Source organism: Malania oleifera, chromosome 13 (assembly GCF_029873635.1).
Source record: "Malania oleifera isolate guangnan ecotype guangnan chromosome 13, ASM2987363v1, whole genome shotgun sequence".
Taxonomy (NCBI): Eukaryota; Viridiplantae; Streptophyta; class Magnoliopsida; order Santalales; family Ximeniaceae; genus Malania; species Malania oleifera.
In genome coordinates, this window is record NC_080429.1 from 26,445,924 (window position 1) to 26,452,457 (window position 6,534).

Consider the following 6,534-nt stretch of genomic DNA (forward strand, 5'->3'; position numbering starts at 1 on the left):
TGAAGGTACCCAAACAACCCCACTATATACACACAACCTATATATGGGTCTAGAATTTGAGTTTGGTGAATTTTTGTTCTCTCCAATGAATTTTCTGATTTTTTTTTTTTTGGATTTTGTCTTATTATTTATGTTTTCATTATGTTGTAATTTTGAACTTAAGTCAGAATTATGTTAGCCCTAGAGTCGAGTCCAGAGGGGGGCTAAAAAGACTCTTTTGCGTTTTCTTACTTTTATCAACAAAATACAAAATCTCGATAAGATACAAATGATTATATTACAATATATATATATAATTTAAACCATGCACAAGATATAAATTGAAGAGCGGGAAAGAAAAGCTCAACAAACAATATTAAGATGGTTCAGCCCCTTACCTACGTCCATGCCTTCAGACACACTCAAGGATTCCACAATCCACTAAATAACCTCATTCACCGGTGGAGAAGCCTTTATACATGGAAATGAATCCCTTTCGCTCACCCAAAGCCTTTCAGCAAGGTTCACCAAGAACCCTTGCAATTCTGTTCACCAAGAACCTTAACACGGAAACCAATCCCTATTGGTCACAAAGAGCCCAAATAAGGGAATCAATCCCTTTAACACTTGGTTCACAAAGAACCCTTATAAGATGAAAATGATTTACAAACAAAGCTCCTTGAATGAGCGGATATTTGATACAATAAAAATCTCACACAAATCTCTCAAGTAATGAATCGCCACAAGATTAGAGAGCAAGAGAGATATTGAGCACTACTTGAGATGATGAACTAAATGCAAAGTGCTTGTGAATGATATTCAAAAATGTTAATCACTAAGATCAAATCCTTAAATAAGTCTTTTGACTTGTATTTATAGGCAAATTGAGCTTCTAATTGTTTTATGGTCGTTGGACTTATAAAATAATTAATTACTTTGAAAACTAGTCATTTATAGTCATTGGGTGTAGAACCTAGATGCAAACCATCGATGGTTTGCTCGCGGATGGTTTGCTCAAACTGTGGACGATTTCCTCTAGACCAAAACCCAATTAGTTCTTTTCCTAAAACCATTGATGCATCTAAGCCAAACCATCGACGGTTTGTCCTGTTTCTTATTTAACTTGATTTTAATGTGAATAATTATGGTTTTAACCCATTCGGGACCAAGTATATGAAGATATACAATATTTAGATCATTTAACACTTGTCCCATTTTAAACAAAATTGAGTATAAGATATTTTCATATAAATCATGGTTTTGTCTTTGAAAAACACTTAAGTATGAAACTTATGATTTAATGATATCATATATACTCTTTTTACTAGTATGCATATGTCATTGCTCAACTCTTGCTTAATAAACATGAGTGAAATAATACTGCAAGAGTTACAATAACCACTACCTCAAACACTCCCCATTATACATATGTTTTTACATGTTCTTCATCGGATGTGCTTAAGTTCATTCGAGTGATTGTCCATTTTGATCTTTTTTTTTTTAATGTACACTCGATGGCAAGATGCAAATGACTATATCACAATATATATAATTTAAACCATGCACAAGATATAAATTGAAGAGTAAGAAAGAAAAACTCAACAAACAATATTAACATGGTTTAGCCCCTTGCCTACGTCAATGCCTTGAGACACACTCAAAGATTCCATAATCCACTAAACAACCTCCTTCACCGACAGAGAAGTTTTTACACAAAGGAACAAATCTCTTTTTCTCACCTAGAGCCTTTCAACAAGGTTCACCAAGAACCCTTGTAATTCGATTCACCAAGAACCTTCACACGAGAACCAATCCCTATTACTCACAAAGAGCCCAAACAAGGGAACCAATCCCTTTAACACTTGGTTCACAAAGAACCCTTACAAGATGAAAATGATTTACAAACAAATCTTCTTGAATGAACGGATATTTGATATAATAAAAAACCTCACACAAATCTCTCAAGTAATGAATCACTACAAGATTAGATAGCAAGAGAGATATTGAGCACTTAAGATGATGAACTAAATGCAAAATGCTTGTAAATGATATTCAAAAGATGTTAATCACTAAGATCAAATGTTTAAACAAGTCTTTTGACTTGTATTTATAGGCAAATTGAGCATCTAGTTGTTTTATGACCGTTGGACTTATAAAAAAATTAATTACTTTGAAAACTAGTCGTTTATATTCGTTGGGTGTAGAATCCGACGCAAATCATCGACAGATTCCCCCAAGCGGTCAACGGTTTGCTCAAATTGTAGATGGTTTCCTCTAGGCCAAAACTCAATTAGCTCTCTGCCTAAAACCGTCGATGCACTTGGCCAAACCATTGACGGTTTGCCCTATTTCTTATTTAACTTGATTTTAAGGTGCATAATTATGGTTTTAACCCATTCCGGACCAAGTATATGAAGATATACAATATTTAGATCGTTTAACACTTGTCCCATTTAAAACAAAATTGAGTATAAGATATTTTCATGTAAATCATGGTTTTGTCTTTGAAAAACTTTTAAGTATGAAACTTATGGTTTAGTAATATCCTATATACTCTATGTACTAGTATGCATATGCAATTGCTCAACTCTTACTTAATAAACATGCATAAAACAATACTGCAAGAGTTACAATAAACACTACCTAAACACTCCTCATTATACATATGTTTCTACATGTTTTTTATTGGATGTGCTTGAGTTCATTCTAGTGATTGTCCACTTTGATCTTTCCTTCTTAAATGTCCACTTAATCTTTGCTTATGAAAATATTCGCATGATCTTTGCACAAAAACCCGTATGTGTGATTCACTACTTATACCTACCACAACTTAATATGCAAAGATTAATTTAACTTAAAACCACTAATGGGTTGTTATCATCAAAATACGATAATTAGAATCATGTAACCACTCAGACTAACAAATTCAAATTGGAAAAACATTAATCATTCAAAGATTAATCTTTAAAAACTTCTATGGTCATTATTTTGCTTATTGATTTATTAATATTTTTATGGTCATCCTTTGATCATCTTTTCATTGGTTGTTAATCCAAACAACAATGGGATATTTGCACATAGTGCCTTTGAGTTGAAAGAAGTTTGGTTGTTGCTAACTTTTGAGCAATATTTTATTTTGTTATTAATTGCTTTCTTTTTAATTATGATTTTTTGCTTATTTTGTTGAACAACACGATAATAATTAATTTAGTTGTTAAAAATTTGAGAATTAATAAAATTTTACCCCTGTTTAGTTGTTATGCTGCTACAAAAAAGGATTGGTGATTAAAAATATTAACTTGGTTCGTTACCATATGGCAAATTCTTCAATAGGTTATATGGCATTTATAAAAATATTGAGTTTAAAAACTTCAAAGCTATCTACATCTTTAATATTGTGGTCTAAATATTTTTTGGTGTTTAATATTTGGATTATAAAGGATGGAAGGGAACCAAATTTTAGGAATCAATAATCGAGGTCATGAAATAGATATATACATTATATTATTTATCAAAATTGATCAATCATTTATCGTGTATATATATACAATGCAAAATAAAATGTTTGCCAAATGTTGAGTTTAATTTCAACAAAATCATTTTAATAGTAAAGTGCAATAACCAAAACAAACAACAACAACAATTACCAAGCCTATTGACCAAGATTAAAATCAACTAATTTTGGGATCGACTAATAATTTGAGAGTGAAATAAATCATTCTCATTCTATTAAACCCAATAATATTAATCATTTTCAGCCAAATTATATGATAAATCAAGAGAAAAAATAAAAATAATAAATGACAATCTCCCCTCAATTTTACATGTCATTAGTTTTGATTTTTAAAAAATATTATGTGTTAGAAGCTATATTTCATAATTTGAATTTGAATTTGTATTGATTTGGATAAAATAAAATATAAAATTTCATCAAAATTCATAAAAATTCAAATCTTTACTAAAAAGTTATGCTCATAAAAAAATATTAGTGCTAGTTGCCACAATATCTAATTTTATAATTTTTCAAAGAAAGAATGGAAGTTTGAAAAATTAAATGTGATGGGAGTTATATAGATATTTTAGAAATTTAAATTTAACGTTATTTTAATGCTTATACAAAATTGGTAGATGGTGTAGTTTAAAATGGTAACATATAAAATTGAGGTACACAATAGAAATAATGAAAAATAAAAATAATTAATTAATTTTTTAATCACTTCCTATTTCCTTAACTAGTAGTATTTAATTTTATACTTACAAACCTCTTAATATTATGAAAAGCTGCAACTAGCCGGGTAAAAGTATTATTATATAATAATCTCTGCCGAACCTCAGAACAACAATCCGTTGTAGTCTAGGTGGTTAGGATACTCGGCTCTCACCCGAGAGACCCGGGTTCAAGTCCCGGCAACGGAATGATTTTGTACTTTTGTCCTTATTATTTTCATTTAATAATAAATTTATAATCTTTTTACTTGAAATATTGTATTTTATAATTTGTTTTGAGTATAAACACACAGCTTGTGTGCAGGTATTACTTATTATAATCTTTTGTCCTTATGACATATAAATTAAAATGAAATATGATGCCCATTTATATTTCAAATACATTTAAATTTATTAAAATAATTAAACTTAATATTCTACTTGATTAATGTTTGATTTAAAGAAAAGAAAGCATGGAACTAAAATAACTTTTAAAGGATTATATGGTGCAAATAAATCGAATAAGCCTTTATATTATAAATATTTAGCTATTTGTGAATCTTTGGATATTGTCATGTTCAATATTTATATAAATTACTCTTTAAATCAATTATGATAAGATCATATTCAATATTTATTTAAATTATTCTTTTATTAAATTATGATAGGATTAGATGATGTATGAGTTTAGTTGAAAAATGATGTCTATTTATATTTAGAAATTATTTAAATTTATTAAAATAATTGAACTTAATATTATACTTGATTGATTTCTTATTTATAAGAAAGAAACATGGAACTGAACATATCAAAACTCTTTTTAAAGGATTATATGGTACAACTAGATTAAATAAGCCTTTATATATATGGTTGGCCTCAAGACCCAATAAACTTAAGTTTTTGGGTCAAGTTGGTATTCACATGTGACGTCTTAATTTTCATATCATTTTTTTTTCAACAATAATAAATAATAAGCAATCAATCATTTGTCACGTCACAATCTTTGATACCTTTTCAAACATAACTCGACCCAAAATGGGTACCAGCTAAATAGTCATTCTCATACAAACAATCCTAATAACGGAAGTTAATATTTACAAACCATCCAGAATACAAATAACCAGAGCTCTAACCATCTATATACATACATGTTTAAACACATTCCCAAAAATCAACAAAATACTCTAAGGGAATTAAACATCTCTAACTCATAACACTCATCCTGTCTATCAGGGTATTAGCTCCCTCTATCTCGGAGCTCTATCTACTCGTCTGTCACGGTTTCCTGAAATGTTTAGATATTGGGATGAGATACCTCTCAGTAAGATGGAATAAATTATTTAAAGTATGTGACACATGAGTTTAGTTATATCATAATACACTCATTTTAAGTGATTATATCATCTGAGAAAATATACAGATATATACTCATAATCATATAGATATAAAGCATAATTTTATAAACTTTGATACCATTTCTCATACTCATACATTTACAACCAATATTTACCAGCGAAGTTCTCAAGAATAGGAGAGATTACATGCCCATACATGTAGCTCCCCTATGCTCTGATATCATTTGTAATCTTACCCGATTAACTCAGGTGAGACTATAACTGATACTTATCAGGGCACTCACCTTACTTAGTAAGCCCTCAGGTGGAGAGTTTTACTTCGTCCTAATTATTTATGTAATTAAACTCACACTCTTTCATTTCTCATATTCATTTCACATTCTAACTCATGAGTATCCTCTGTAACCTATCCATGTGTAGTCTGTAACTCATGTCTGCCCTGAGGATATTCACCACGTCATGCTTCCCCCCATGATCAGGGTTGTGCGGTCCGAAAGTTGGATCTAAATCACAGTTGGCCTACCCGGTTAGATCAAAACAATAAAACTGCCCATCTGGAGTACGATTGGCCTGCCCATGCCTGGTCCAGATGCCAGGTGGCAAAACTACCCTTCTCACTGACACAATCGACTGTCACGTCACACTTTCCACGAGACCGTGTGGTTGCACTTATCATCCCACTAACAAAGGTACCGTGCTTTCAGTAATACTCCAGTCCATCAGAGTTCTCATTTCCACATTTTTATATTCATATTTCAATATTCACAATTCATTATTCACATATAATATTCACATTTCAGTATGTTGGTACATTTCATCACATCAATAATATTTCATCATTTTCTAATTCATTCTCATCATTTCAATACACATTTCATCTCATAAGAGTATATATCTCATTTCACGTATTTCAACATTTCTCAATAAAACATTTATGTACCAACATATTTTTTTATCACATGTATCATCGTTTCAAGTAAACACATATATATCT

The 6,534-nt window shown here is 30.3% G+C and overlaps 1 non-coding gene across 1 annotated transcript; it reads left to right on the plus strand.

Annotated features, from left to right (window-relative positions):
* Positions 1-4,322: 4,322 nt before the first annotated feature.
* TRNAE-CUC (transfer RNA glutamic acid (anticodon CUC)) lies at positions 4,323-4,395 on the plus strand. Its single transcript has one exon. It is a non-coding gene; the product is annotated as a tRNA-Glu (tRNA).
* The last annotated feature ends 2,139 nt before the right edge of the window (positions 4,396-6,534 follow it).